Source organism: Eptatretus burgeri, chromosome 4 (assembly GCF_056783735.1).
Source record: "Eptatretus burgeri isolate ZD-2024b chromosome 4, Ebu_testis_v1, whole genome shotgun sequence".
Lineage (NCBI taxonomy): Eukaryota > Metazoa > Chordata > Myxini > Myxiniformes > Myxinidae > Eptatretus > Eptatretus burgeri.
In genome coordinates this window covers 81,737,148-81,753,159 of record NC_140964.1, presented here as the reverse complement: position 1 = coordinate 81,753,159, position 16,012 = coordinate 81,737,148, and the positions used below count along the sequence as shown (strand labels likewise).

The following is a 16,012-nucleotide window of genomic DNA, read 5'->3' as shown; positions in this document are numbered from 1 at the left end:
GACTCCTCTAATTCCTGAAGAAGTGCACTTTTGACAGCTTTCTTCATCATTCCCTCGGGATCAAACAAGTATGACGACGGTGTCACACTGTATTGTAGTAGGCCTTCCATTGAGCTTCCCGGGCCCGTGCAACTTCCACCAGATGTTGCTGATAGCTACGTTCTTTCTGGGTCACCAATGTACCCTTGGCTTTTCCATCCTTTTTTGTCTTGTGGATGCTCATAAAAGTCTGCAGATTTGTTCGGTGAATCGTCGAAGATAACCGCAAGGTCTTTTCTACCAGACGCTGCTTTCGGAACATGTTATATGCTGCAAAACCGATATCTTTCACCTTCAGCAGCTGAGTACGGATATCATCTGTCATCACCTCTTGGGTGAGGATATTGTGGAGTTTCAATTCCATGGATGCAATTTGGAATGGGTTCTCATTCCTCTCAATTACATCCATGATTGCTTGTACATTCCTCTCTGAGCTGGTCGGTTCACTCTTGTTGAAATTGTCAATTGACATTGATTATATTTGTAACTTTAGAGACAATAAATCTATTCATCAATGAGCATTGTGTGTCTGAAGTGTTGGCTTCTCGGCTGTTATTCAGTTTTAATGAGAACTTCGTCAGAACCTTAACCGTCGTGTGACATCACTCATTTACGTATTTAATGTAATTAAGTTAATTAATGGGAATTAACTCAACTAAAGGTAGTTAAAGACAGGTCAGTGCATCTAATCTGATGGTTCATTTGTATTCCTGTGCAAATTGGTTGCAGTCACAGCTCTTTGATATGTCCCCAACCTGTTACGTTAAATAACGCTATAAAAATCTGCGTTTTAAAAATACATTACTTTTAGTTTCATACACTGAGCTTTACAAAGGTACTGGCATGGTTTACGGCATATCATTTTCTCTTAAACCCTCTGCCAAATACCTAGAACCCAAACAGGTGCTAAAACACCTTCCATGTGCCCAAAATCTGAGACAGCTTATGGTCTGGTCAAATTTTCACCTGCACACATTTTTCATGATCTTTTGACCTCTGATGACGTCACTGATTAACATATTTGAAATTTTTTTTGTTGAATCAAGGGAATCCATACCTTTCTTTTGAGGGGTCATTTGTTATTCTGTGACTAATAGTGGCAAAGTTTCATCAATTTTCGTTTCCCCTACCCCTAATTTTTGGCGTGGAGGGCATGTAAACAGATGTCATTTTCTCAGTTATTGCCGGGTAACCAGATGTCTACCCTAGCGTTTCTGTCTATATACATGGTCTACTTCAAAAAAAATGAAGGGTAACTTAGGGTACATTTCATGCACACGAAAACCTCCTCAGCCAAAGGACTACAAAAGACAAAAGAATGGCAGGACAGAAATGGGATCAAGCGACTTCCATGGCCAAGTCAGTCTCTTGAGATGAATCCCATTGAACACCTCTGGGCCATATTGGATCGAGCTTTGCGGAAAAAGTCCAGGAAACATCATGTGTACAATTGCTAACCCGTTTGCATGAAGCCTGTGCAGAAATCCCACAAAAGAAAATTTCAGTCCTCGTTAGTTCTATGCCTGAAAGAGTAAAAGCATTGAAATCTGCAAATGGAAAGTCTACAAAATACGAGTGTATGTATTACCAGAGTGGTGTCAAAGCCACCCAATGCTCGCCTGTTTATACATTTATCATTTTTAAAAGACTAGTCTAATAATATTTTTTATAAAGCAATGCAGTGAAATCTGATCCAAATTATTTCAAAGCAATATATGTATTTGTATATCGTAATTAGTAAAAAATAGTGTGGTAGATAAAAACATTAGAAAGGAAATAACTTGCACCAAAAACTTTAACATTTTCACGCTCACGCCGGGGGTATCGCTATAGCTCTGTTCTTCGAACAGGAGAGCTAAAAATGGATGAAATATACTTCAAATGTTCAAGAAATAAATTCTTCAAAAATCATCGTGTCTATTTACTTCTGTCATGTCTCTGTACCAACACCTTCTTAATTTTGCATTCCATGCCCTCTTGAGGCCTCGGCGACTCAACCACCACGGAATCCATTGTTCTTCGGAAAGAGCCGCAGATATGAGAGAAAGGATTTTTCATCAAACTGACCTCATTTGAAGGACACCATTGCGTTTTAACAGTGAGTGACTTTTCTTTTGTCCTGGTTTTAAACACGATTTCAGAATGAGCATACGAAAAGGAAACATCACCCCACGTACATCAAGCCAGGCCTCAGTGATGAAGTACGCACAGCAATTACGAAAGTGCTCCCTGATATCAACAAAGCATGTCTATTTTGTTGCAGAGAGCCAACAATAACAAGGAGGCTGGTTGGTAATGGCAGACAAGTGTTGCACTTCTGCTCTTATTCGAAGAACCTCGACGAGAATCACTGACAATACCTCCACTCAAATTAAAGCAGAAATAAACGTCAGACTCCAACTCACCACAGTTATTTTGAATCAGTAATAGTTCCTGGCTGTTGTAGATTCATTTGACAAACACTGAAAATGCCAGAAGTTACAATAATAAGATGGAGGAGCTTAAAGCCAAATGGATAGCGAGGAGTATGATATTGTTGCGGGCTGGGGGTTGGGTGAGAAGACCACGAGAGAGGGAAAGCTATCTCGGCTCCCACCAGACTCCCCGGAATTGTAGGCCGTCACACACGGATAATTCCGTGACGCGGCGGGTCGCTTAACCGACTGTGGACGCCAATAACTCAACAGCGTGTCCTCGGGTCCTCCCATCTATGGGTTCATCGGGTTACCTAATTAATCACGTGATTTAATTACCGGAGAACACGCCCTCGGTACGCCTTGTCCGAACCAGATCACTCTACCGGATCGGATCACTTTACCGGATCGGATGCAGCTGAGCGACACTGCCAAGGACATACAGGCTAAAAGGAACGGATCGTTGGGAATAAAATCATGGCTAAGCTAGGATTCAGACCATGCTGGATCAACGAAAGAAACCACAAAAACGAGCTGGGAACATTCCTCATAATGATTTATTTACAGGAAACTCACAAAAGGGGACACAGAGCAGACTTAATGACAAAATAATAACAAAAATAATGATAACATTAACGATCTTCTGCAGTCTGACTTAACCCTCTAGAGCCCACAAATGTTCTGGGTGAACAAAAAAAACACCCCTGGGGCTTTAGAGGGTTAAGCAGACAGGTGCCAGGACACAGACATACACACACACACACAGACACAGAAAACCCGATGAAGAGAAAGTATTGAAACAAGAAGGGAGAGGAGTTGAGGCCACAATCTCGGTTCCTTTGTACTTGATTGCCCAAACGTGCCACCAAAACGTTTCGGGAGGGGGGAAGGGGGGTATGCTCCGTGGTGCGGTACCTGACAGCTGGCACGTCATCTCTGGCTTCAGCAGCACGTGTGGAGACCGTGGGCGTGAAGGAGGGGCTTGAGTGGAGAAGGGGCGGAGTCCAGAGTGCATGGATGGAGTGGTAGGCAGGACCAGGTAGGCGGGTGGAGTCAACATCGTGTGTGCGAAGACGAGGAGGTGGGGTCCAGGCAGCAGGAGGCGGGTCGTGGCGATGTCCGGCAGAGAGACGAGGGCGAGAGAGAAAGGTGAAGGGACTGCTCTGACCTTTATAGGACTCGCAGCGCAGGGTGGGGGGCCACCCCGAAGCGAAGCATCATCACCTGAATTGGGTGCTCCAATTGGCCCCGACCCCTCACGCGGCCTGCTAACTTTGGCCGGAAACCGCAACACTCTGTTTCCGGCAAGGTCATCTCTGACAGCGAAAATATTCCGCTCCGACCCCACAACATGACAAGAATCACCCTCACAGAACTTGGCGAGCGAATCGTCCTGCAAAAACCCCCGGACCGTGCCTGGCGACCGGCCGAGGGTCCCGCATGCCCGCTCGGGCGTCCGACCAGCGCTAATCAATGTGCTTGCTCCGCGTGCGCCAACGTGGCCCGCACTGTGCCACATTCCCCTGCTCGATCACAGCTTCGCTGGCCGTAGAGACGAGAAGATGTTCACCATCCGTGGGGAATCCGCTGCTGTCAGCGAGGGCTGAAGGTACATTGTTATGGATAAATCCATGCATGTTTCGTGCAGTACGCATGGATCCTCCATGGTCCACGTGGTCAATGCTCGCGTTCGCCCGATTCTGCTCGCGTGTGCGTGGGACGAACACCGATATGTGTCAGATATCAAGGAAATACGATACAAAGTCGTGAGCGGTGCATTCGTGCCCTGCTTTGTACGATAACAAAGTCGCGAGCGGCGTATGTGTCTGCCTTCGAGCACATTCCAAACAGTGTGCGTGGTTCGGCCATTACGCATGTGGCCAGCGCTCACGTCCGCACGACTCTGCTAGCGTGTGCGCGGGGCGCACACCAATATGTATCAGATATTTGGTTGAAAAGGACCGCGCCGCTTTTACTTCGCACACTCGCATCCCGCCCAACGTAGTATGGAGTCGCCTTTATCGGCCTCCATGCGCGTTTCGTGCCGCGTGGGCGTCATGCTGGCTGTGTTTCCTGTGTTGTGAAAACACCATTCGTGCAGCCTCTGAAGAGATATTCGTTCGTATGCCTTTGTTAATGCAACCGGCAATCTTCCCCAGATCATCGGAAACTCGAGTTGATAATCCCGAACTGCCAAGTGCACTGTATGACTCGCCGCACACATTGGGTTGAGGGCTCGCTTGGGAACGGGGCTCTGCACTGTTAATGCTCGTGCGTCATCGTTTACTCGCAGTGGCGCCGCACGCGCTAGCCTCCGCGAGGACCCATCTCACAGCGAAGGCGCATGTGGCTCAGATTTACCTCAGAAAAAAATCAGAAAAGAAGAGTATTAATGAAATGAAGAAGAAATGATGTAAGCAAACCTAGCACTGAGATAAACGCAATGCACGCCCCTGTTGTCCCGCGAGACAAAAGGGAAGGGACTATCGACACGTATAATAATGGAATAACTGTCTTGGGACCACTACCTGTTGGATGCATGTGGTTCCGAGAACCGCAACAATATAATTGCAGTGAGTGAGACACGGTTGAAGGAGGAGAGTAACTGGAGGACATGATTAGAAGGCGACAAAGTATTGTTGCGAATCTGGAAGCCATGAGCACACAACATTCAGGCCCGATAGCTCAGTTATTTCGATAAGTGAATGTGGATAGATGGCTCCCTTTCCCTAGTCTAATGGGTGAATAAATGTAAATGCGCTGTGAGTTACTTTGATAGTCAGGGTTTTCTTTCATTCTTACACCCCTCATAACTACGACAACGCCAGCATCACCTTCACTTCGCTCTGGCTGACACCATGGCCTACGTGCGTGTCAGCACATACGCGGGCGGAGCCCACGCAGAATACAGTTCCTCGAGCTGTTTGGTGGACGGAGCCCATGCAGAATACAGTTCCTCTGGCTATTTGGTGGGCGCAGCCCACGCAGAATAATGTTGATCTGCCTGTTTGGTGGGCGGAGTTCAAGGAGGAGTCCCACGACAGGGAGGAAGGGGTCCACGTGACGTCACCACGCCCACGGGCCAATCGACGGACTTGCCGCTCGTTTTGGCCAATGACAAGGCAACGAGCAATTTTGCGTGCCAAAACCATCCAGTGAGGGAGAACAGGGAGGGAGCCCCCCCCCCAGAGACAGGGTGAATAAGTGTGCGGCGCGATTCGGACGGGCAGCTAGCGCTTGAGAGACACCATCCTCCACCAAAGCCGCAAGGGTTGCGCACCGCGTCCCTGCCGACAAATACAGGAGGGAGAAGTTGGGAGATCCTGCCGCTGACAAGAACTGGAAGGGGTGCACGCCGTCTCTCTGAAGATACCGAGGAGATATTTGGTTGTCGGCACGAGCGCTGAGCGGAGCTCGGGAGGCCACTCGCTGGTGTCTGGGTTCGAATCAGCTCGAAGACCACACGAGGTGGACAGGTCCGAGGCAGGCTCTGGTCTTCAGTTCGCCTTTCCATCCGAGCTGGAGGCCTCAATAAAGGCTGTGGCCACCGTTTCTTTTGGGTATGTGTTTGCGTGTGTGTGTTTGTGGCGCCAGTCTAGTAAGTAATAAATTGTTAAGTGCCTTGCTGTACATACGTGCATCTCCATATTCAGATAACTCTGCTTCTTGCGTGCCCCCCCCCCGCCCCATGAAAAATAAACCCATGTGTTCAATGTATCGGTTCGATTTTGTGTTTCTTTTATTGGTTTAACACGGTGCATATTGGAGAATTAGCCAGGCTGTTGCCGCTGGAAAGGGACATTTGGACCGACGGAAGTTCTGTGATCGTCCGCTCGGGTCGCACACGGTTCGAGTACGCTAGCGGCTTGTTCCATACGAGCATCGTCGAGGGTGAATTTCCCCGGTAGTTTGGACGACGTGGGTATTTTGGTAAATTGAAATTGGCAATGGACCCTACCCTACGTGGTCGACCTATTGGCGAACTTCGGTCCGATAAGGGACCCGTCGGCTCCGGAGTTATCCGGGGTGACGACCTATAAATTCCGGGTGATCGGTGGAGCCGACACCTGGCCCCGCAACAGTATATCGGTGTGACAGAAAAGAGAATAGGAGGAGGAGGAGTAGCAATCTGGGTGAAGGACAGCATTGTATCAAGAGAAAGGGTTGAGGAATTGTATCAAGAGAAAGGGTCAAGGAGGGAATAAATGTTGAGGATTCTTTATGGGTCGAGATTAGAGATTGTAAAAAAAGAAAGATACTGGAAGGATGCTTTTATAGTGCTCCAGGTGTGAAGGAAGAGGAGGAAGGAGTACATGAAGAATTCAAAAGGGCATATGATTAGGAAAGAGTATTGATTATGGGGGATTTTAACTTACCAGGGACAGATTGGGTCCAGTAACAGGGAAAGGGCAGAGCAGATGAGCATTTCCTAGTTTTAGTCCAGGATTACTTTTTAACCAGTTTGTAGATAAGCCCACGAGGGGGAGTACAGTGTTCGACCTCCTTTTAAGTAACGATCCAAATATGGTGGATGAGGTCGAGGTAGAGGAGCATTTCGGATCAAGTGACCAGAACATTGTGTGTGCAAAGATTACATTAAGGGTTAGAGTTCAGGATAGGAGGGTAAGGCGATTAGATTTCAGGAAGGCAAACATTGGGGGTATGAGGAGAGAGTTGGGTGATGTAGATTGGGAGAAGCTAACAAAAGGACAATCAGCATCAGAAAAATGGGAAACCTTCAAGGAGCAAATATGTCGAGTGCAGAGTAAGTACATTCCAATGAGGTGTAAAACTAGAAGCAGAAAGAGGCCAGGGTGGTTGAGCAGTTAGATAAGGAATGCTATTAAGGAGAAGCAGAAGGCATTCACAAGGTTTAAAATAACAGGACTGGAGTTAGATTTATATCACTATCGGAGTAAACAGAGGCAAGTTAAGAAAATAACTCGGCAAGCCAAAAGAGAGTATGAGAAGGACATGGCTAAGGATATTAAACATAATAGCAAGGCATTCTTAAAGTATATCAGGGGAAAATAACAGGTTAGGACCAGTGTGGGCCCATGGAGGAATAGCACCGGGAAAGTGATCAGTGATGAAAGTGAGATGGCAGGCTTATTAAACAGGTATTTTGCTTCAACTTTAACACAAGAACAGTCAGGAGAATTGCTTATAGCTGAGAGTATCGATCACGGAGGTGAGGAAGGGCTTTTACAGAAGATCCAGGTTGGAGTGGAGGAAGTGAAGGAACTGCAAGGAAATGTCAGAGTAGATAAGGCTCCGGGGCCAGATAATATGCACCCGACAGTATTGATGGAGGAGGCTGAGCAAGTAACCGAGATGTTAACGGTATTTTCAACAGCTCACTGAAGTCAGGATAGGTACCGGAGTATTGGAGACAAGCAAATGCAACACCATTAAGAAAGGATCCAGAAAGGAATTGGGAAACTGTCGACCTGTTAGTTTGACTTCAGTTGTGGGGAAGGTTTTGGAGACATTAATTAAGGACCAGATGAGAAACCATTTAAATAAATACAAACTAATTAAAGGTAGTCAGCATGGTTTTACCAAAGGGAGTTCCTGTCTAACAAATGTTTTAGAGTTCTATGAAGTAGTGTCTGATTGGGTGGATGAGGGAAAGGCAGTGGACAGAGCACAGAGACATGCCAGAAGTAAATAGGCACCTTAAATTTCCTCATTTCATCTGTATAACACAGTTTTACTCAGTGGTTTGAACGAATATTCGACTATTTCTTTGAAGAAACGAGTTCCTCGGTCTTGTACGACAATTAACTATGCCTCGAACCCAGGGAGCACACAAACTCTCCGATTTTCAAAGAGGACGAATTGTTGGGCAATCGGAAGGTGGAGTTAGGCAGCATCAGATAACTCAGAACATTGGCATTCCGCTTTCTTTGGTCAATCGAGTGATTGTGGAATTCAACAGCGAAGGCAAGAAATTCTGGTTCATCTGGGCCCTCACAAAGGTGTATTCGAGCTTTCAAGCGGTCCATTGAGAAACCTCCCCGTACTTCTGTCATGTCTCTGTATAGCTCGACTTTAAGAAGGCATTTGATAAGGTACCACATCAGTGGTTGTTAGCAAAAGTGAGGGCTTGTGGATTGGCTGGTCAGGTTGCAAATTGGATTGCAAACTGGATTAGTGATAGGAAGCAAAGAGTGGCTGTGAGTGGGAGGATGTCTTGCTGGGAGGATGTAAGTCATGGGGTACTTCAGGGATCTGTACTCGGACCATTATTATTCATTATTTCCATGAACGATTAGGATTGTTGGGTGAAGAGTAAGCTTTCCAAATTTGCAGATGACACAAAGCTTGGAGGTGAGGTGGATAACAGAGGGGGTGGTGATCAGATTCAGGAAAGTGTTGATACTTGCTTACATTGGGCAAAAGATTGGCAGATGCAATTTAACCTGAGCAAGTGTAATGTGTTGGGGATGGGAAAGAACAATGAAAATAGAGATTACAGGATGTAAGGAGTAATTTTGCAATCAGAGCGCAAACCTCTGCCAAGCACGTTTTGTATCTCATTAATAGCCCGGCCTTGGATTCGGACTTGAACCAAAATCTAATTGACTTGTTCTTCGTACCTACCCAACTCATTCACCATGTTTTGTCATAATCCGTCCACAAGTTTTTGAACTATCACACCATATATCGTTGTTGGACCCATGTCTCACTGTTGAAGAATCAATTAAAAAAACTTCAAATGTCTGGATCCGGATCTTCACCAAAATCTAATCAATTTGTCCTTATCACACACCCAACATGCCCACCAAATTTTTATCTGAATCCATCCACAGTTTTTGAGATATCCTGCACACACACAAACAAGAAAAAGACATTGTGCAGAGCATGATACTTTGAAAATCCACCCCCTCTTTAAAGGTTGCCATGGATACATGAAATTGTGCATTTCTTTTAGATTGAAATTGACAAACTTAATCAAATCTCAAGTCAATCGGACAAAAACTGATTATTTTTCAGATTGAAATTAATGATTTTAGAAGTTTTACTTCAAGTTGACCTTTTGCCCTCAAAATAGTTGCTTTCCAAATTCAGTGATGTACTATGCAATTGCTGTTTAATACTTAGGTTAATCGGATGAAAATTGATGATTTTGCAGATGAAATTTGATGATTTCAGAAATATGACCTCGAGTTGACCTTTCACCTCAAAAATAATTGCTTTCTCAATTCAGTGACGCCATATGCAAATCCTAATCAGCTTTCAAGTAAATAGGATGAAAAATGATTTTAGAAATTTGACCTCAAGATGACCTTAGACCTCAAAATCAATAGGCTTCTCACTTGAGACTACCTCAACAACTTGGTAAAGTTTCATGATGATCGGTTTAGAATTGTGACCTGTAGGCGACTGACAGACAGAATAACAAAATCGATTGACCCATAAACTTGAAAAAATCTTCGATTTTGCAAATAAGAAACAAACAGGGGTGAAAACAAAACCTATGTCCTCCTTTGGTGGGCAGAGGTAATGAACTGTTATTATTTATGGGAAAAGAAGCTGTGAACACCCAAAGACACTTAGGCTTTTTTAGTGAATGAACACAGCTGGAAGAATGGCCTGAAGTTTCACACACTTGTATCTGAGCCATCCAGCCAGAGTTCGAATTTCAGACCAGCTATAAACTGTTAGTGTTGTTATGTAGACAAGGAGAGGCTTCCATGGGTGTTGTCCTTTGGATGGAAGTTAAGCCAGGCATCCCATCTACCAAAAATAGTTGAATGTGAAAGCCCTACGGTGTCCTTCACGATGAGTAGGTGACCGATCGCTGACCCCCTAAAAAAAAATTACAATTTTTTGCCCTCACCTACAGGGGGGCACTGCAACAGTGGCACAGTCATGCTTCCAGAAAAAATACAACCAGTAGCTAAAGGTTGCCTACGAAATAAATAAATGAATGAGTGAACTAGAATGGGAACTCGTAGAGCGCATACCTTCGCCGCAGCCACTAGTTACCTTTGTATTAAGTTGTCCACAATGCATCTCAATACAAATATGCATTTCGTGACCCCCATGACCTTTGACCCACAACCGCTACCTAGGGTGACAATAGTACTATACCTTGTGTCATTTCAGAAGATGGGGAATTGAACACTGAACAATTTGGAGTTAATTTGATGTAAATCGGAAACATATTAACCGTTTTCATCATGAAAAAACGATGTTGACCTTTTTGTGACCTTGACCTTTGATCTGATCGCTCCCAAAATCTAATGGATTTGTCCTTTCATGATGCCAAACAAATCCAAAAACAATTAAAGCCTCTCTGCGTTTTGTTTTTTTGCATTAAGTTGTCCACAACGCTTTCCGATATAAATGTGAATTTGTGTGACCCCCTTGACCTTTGACCCCCAACCGCTGCCTTGGGTGACAAAAGTACTATACCATGTGTCATATTAGAGGATGGGGAATTTAATTTTGAACATTTTGTGTTAATTTGCTGTAAATCAAAACAAAAATGGACAATTTAATCGCGAAAAAACGATTTTGACCTTTTTATGACCTTGACCTTAACCTTTGATCCAATCGCTCCCAAAATCTAATTGATTTGTCCTCTCATGATGCCAAACACATCCACAAAATTTCATGACAATCTGCGAAGTGGTTTTTGTGTAATGTTGTCCACAACGCTTCCCAATCAAAAACTTCATTTTGGTGACCCCCTTGACCTTTGACTTCCACAGACTAACTAGGGTTGCAAACACTATACTATACGCTATATCAGTGGATCGGGATTTGAATACTGAACATTTTGGACTTAATTTGATGTAAATCGGAACAAAATTGACACTTTAATCGCAAAAAACCGATTTTGACCTTTTTGTGACCTTGACCTTGACCTTTGATCCGATCGCTCCCAAAAGCTTCGCCTGGCGTCCTTGAGTAACTGCACATCATCTCTAAAAATTTCATGCAAATCGGTCCAGCAGTTTTTGCGCAATGTTGTCCGCACACATATTTACCAATAAATAAATACACAGGGGTCAATACAATACCTTCGTCAAACGAAGTTTGCAAAGGTAATGAACACAGTTGCTGCTCTTCATTGATTCTTTTATTCTTCCCTGCTGAACTTGATGTTGCAGGATTAGTTGCTGTGGTTGCAATTCCAGATTTGGATGGGGTTGTGGTTGCAGGCATTGGGGATGACATCTTACAGTCTGCAGACTTGTGCTTCAGCACAAGTCTGCAGGTTGTTGCTTTGTCGTTTGGATTTTTCAAGCAAGGTCTTGCCTTTGCAGCTGCCTGTTGGACAGCCAAATCATAGTTCTGCTGCAGCCTTGAGGTACATAGAGAAAAAAAATTTTTGATCACGTGCCATATTTTGTTACATATTCCCAATTACCACAGACAGAACATTTCTGCTTTTAGGACTTTTCTTTATTCTGAAACCTTTGATAAATTCAAGTTTCATTCTCCAGTCTTCTTATTTAAACCATTTAAAAATAAGCACGTTCTCCCAAAATACCATATGAGCAGGTACCAACAGAACTTCCACATAATGTAAAATGCGTGACTTCACAATTCTATGCAAAGAACAGTCAAATGTTTACAATACTATCTAAAGTTAATATTGTGCAGCTACGTGCTCCCGAAAGATGCTGCTTAAATCATCCCCCATCAAACCCCAAGTTCTAAAATCCCCTAGCCACAAGTCCTCAACTCCTCCATGTGGTTTGCTCAAGAAAGATCATGGCTGATAGTGAGACCCAGGAGTTTGAGTGAATGAACTTCGTCAAGAGAATTATTAACAAATTAGATGGGAGGGTTTGCCAGATGGTCCATTTGGAGAGAGATAGTGAGAGTGTGTCAGGAATGAAAGACATGTTCCAAGTGTTTGACCAGCTTTTGATGTTTTTGTCAAGGTCTGAAGAGAGGGAAGAGGATGACGCCTGCTTGTCTGAAGGTGATTGATGTCACAGCACAGGGCGGAGTCATTAGGAAAAAGATAAAAGGGGATTTTCCAGTCAGAGAGATCATTGATAAAGATCAGGAATAGGACGAGGACCAGAATACTGCCTTGAGTTACTCCAGCCTTGACGGGGAGAGGAGATGAAAGGATTCTGGTGAGTGCCACACGTTAGCTACGAGAGTAGAGGAAGTCAGGAAGCCATGTGTGGAGTTGGCCTTGGATGTCCAAGGTAAAGAGTTAGGAGCGTATCAAAGGCACTAGATGTGTCCAGATAGATGGCCATGTGTGACATTGAAGGCCTCCATCCATTGTTGAGTGAGTTGAAGCAGCATGTCCAAGGCAGAGTGACCTGATCTGAATCCAAACTGTTGATCTGAGATGAGGTTATTAGAGAAAAGGTATGATTTTATGTCAACTATGATGATGGATTCCACGACCTAACTGATGATTGGAAGTGAGTTAGAGTTAAGGGGATCAGCTTTTGACCCTTTTTATGTAATGCAGTGATGTTAGCTGATTTCCAAGCAGATGGAAGATGACCTCGGGCAAATGATAGGGTGAAAATGGTGGAAATAGGATGTGCAATCATCCAGGAGCTGAGACCACTTTATTTCTTTTCCAGTACAAAAGTTTGGTTAGGTGTTTTAGGGGTAATAACGACTGGGGAATCCAATTATGCTTTTCTTTTAAGCAGCAACCTGGGTGATCTATGTGAAAATTGCGCATTTCTATACGACCATGGCCCCCCGCTTTTCCAACAAAATAATGGGGTAGGGCAAATATAAATAGGCATAAATCTATTTATTTTTTAAATCATCGGATTACAAATTACCCCTATAATTGATCGAATCGAAACCCTCTTTCAGACAATAGGTCACTATCTAAATTAGGTCACGAATATGATCAAAGGTCAAAAGGTGACAATTCAGACACTGCTGAATATTGGTACGATACATGGGAAAAATTAAACATGAAGTATATTAATGATATTTTCACAATCTATCAGCTATATTTTTCAGAGAAAAGACGAAGAAACATTTTCAAATGCATTAGACCCATGTAAATAGCTTTACATACCATCAATTCTAAAGTCACAATTGTAATATAATTGTGGGCTCCAGAACTGACAGTATACAGAAATCAAAACTTATAATGGAATGCCTATTCATCATGAGGCCATAAATTACTCCTCAAAATGACTGAATTTATACCTTCTTTTTACCTCTGACCCTGAAGGTGGAACGAGGTTGTTTTTCTCACCCCTGTCTGTCTGATTGGTACTTGGCAAAACATTTTTTTCACAAATTCTTTTGATCGGTTTGCTTCGTTTTTCACCAAGTTTGTTGATCGGTTTGGTTATTACTTGGCAAGTATGTTGATCACCTCCATTTGTTTGTTTGTTACTTGGCGAAACACTTTTTTTGCACAAGTATGTTGGGTCTGCAGGATTTGTCTGTCTGTCACACGATTTTGGCCACAGTTTTCAAGCAATCGTTTTGAATTTTTTTGTGTGTGTAGGTGACTGGCCAAGGATGGAAACGCTCATTTTTGGTCAAGATCCGAATCCAGATCCGGATCTGAGAATTTTTTTAGTGATTCTTCACCATTGAGAGAAAAATAGCGCCAAAAACGATATCTAGCACAATATCTAAAAAGGTTACAGATGGATTCACACGAAACTTGGCAGACAGCTTGGGAGTGCTCCTAGGAAGAATTGATTCAATTTTGGTGAAGATCCGAATCTAGATCTGGATACAAGAATTATTTAATTTTTCACTGGTTCCTCACCATTGAGAGATGAGGCTAAAAACGATATTGCATGATATCTCAAAAAGTTGGACAGATTCGGATGAAAAAGGTCAGGTTAGGTGTGTGAAATTGACAAATTGATTCGAAAAATTTTCAGGTGATTCTTCACCGTTGAGAGATGGGCTAAAAACTAAGTAACATGTTGTCTCCACACGTTGTGGACAACTTGTGAAAAAACGAGGTGGAAGAGTTGGTTAGGTGACAAGAACAAGCCAATTCGATTTTGGTTTCGGTCCAGAATCAGATCCGACCTATCAGTGGCATTCAAAATGTAAACTATTCAGCCTGGCGGAGGTATGTTCTCCATGGAGTGCTGTTCCGTTTCACCAAGTTGTCACTCAGCGATTTTTCATTCCTTGGAAAAAAAAAAAATTTTTGACAAGTATGTTGATCGCCTCCATTTGTTTGTTTGTGTGCTTGTTTGTCTGTCTGCTCACCTCCAGTCCAAACCGCTCAACATATCATACTGAAAATTTCAGAGATTAATGGCACCAACCCTGCGACGGTCCCACATTGAAGTTTTGTAAAATTAGGTCAACTAAAAAGGTCTATATTGGCCAATAGGCCAATTTGAGCCAGATTTTCTAAATCCTCAAATTTCATCCCATTGACTTGAAAGTTGAACAGGATTTGCATATCAGTCCAATGAATTCAACCATCAATTACTATTGAGGTTATCATAGGTCAAAAGGTCAATCCAACATAGGCCAAAATTTTAAGTTATTTCTAAAATCCTCAATTTTAATTCAATTAACTTGAAATTTGAAGAGCATTTGTATATCAGGTCAATGAATTCCATCACCTATTAATGTTGAAATTAACTTCAGCCAAAAGGCCAATATTTTCTAAAATCCTCAATTTTCATTTGATTTACTTGAAATTTTAAGATCATTTGCATATCAGGTCGCTGAATTCAAGCACCAATTATTTTTGAGATCAACATAGGCCAAAAGGCCAATTTGGGCCAGATTTTCTAAAATCCTTAATTTTCATCCGATTGACTCAAAATTTGAACAGGATTTTCATGTCCCATCAATGAATTCAACCACCAATTAATTTTGACGTAAACATAGGCCAAAAGGCCAATTTGGACCAAATTTTCATTCGATTGACTTGAAATTTGAAAAGGATTTACATATCTGGGCACTGAATTCAACCACCTATTACTGTTGAGGTCAACATAGGCGAAAAGGTCAACCCAACAGAGGCAAAAATTTTAAATGTTTCTAAAATTGTCATTTTTCATCCGATTGACTTGAAATTTGAAGACCATTTCCATATCAGCTTTCTGAATTCCACCATCTATTAATTTTGAGGTCACCATCGGCCAAAAGGCTTAATTTTCTACACTTCTTAATTTTCATCCGATTGACTTGAAATTTCAAAAGGATTTACATATCAGGTCACTGAATTCAACCACATATTACTTTTGAGGTCACTATCGGCCAAAAGGCCAACATAGACCAAATTTCTAATATCCTCAATTTTAATCCGATTAACTTGAAATTTGAATAGCATTTGCATATCAGGTCATTGAATTCAACCAATTATTTTTAAGGTTAAATTTACTTTACGGATTTCGCAAGTATCGTGTTATGCATGACATCTTTCTTGTTCTGGTTTGTCTGTAAATCGCCTAAAGGTCACAATTTTAACCAATTGTCATGAAACTTTACTAAATTGTAAAGGTCATCACAACTGAGAAGCCTATTGATTTTGAGGGCAAAGGTCATCTTGAGGCCATATTTCTAAAATCGTGATTTTTGATCCGATTGACTTGAAAGTTGAACAGGATTTG

At 42.8% G+C, this 16,012-nt stretch overlaps 1 protein-coding gene across 1 annotated transcript in view; it reads right to left on the bottom strand.

Annotated features, from left to right (window-relative positions):
* The window catches only part of RABGEF1 (RAB guanine nucleotide exchange factor 1), a 70,424-nt gene that overhangs the window by 44,768 nt on the left and 9,644 nt on the right, over positions 1-16,012 (bottom strand). Inside the window, exon 2 of the mRNA XM_085878987.1 lies at positions 11,489-11,772. The gene's annotated coding sequence lies outside the window, so the exon portion shown is untranslated. The remainder of the gene's footprint in view (positions 1-11,488; positions 11,773-16,012) is intronic.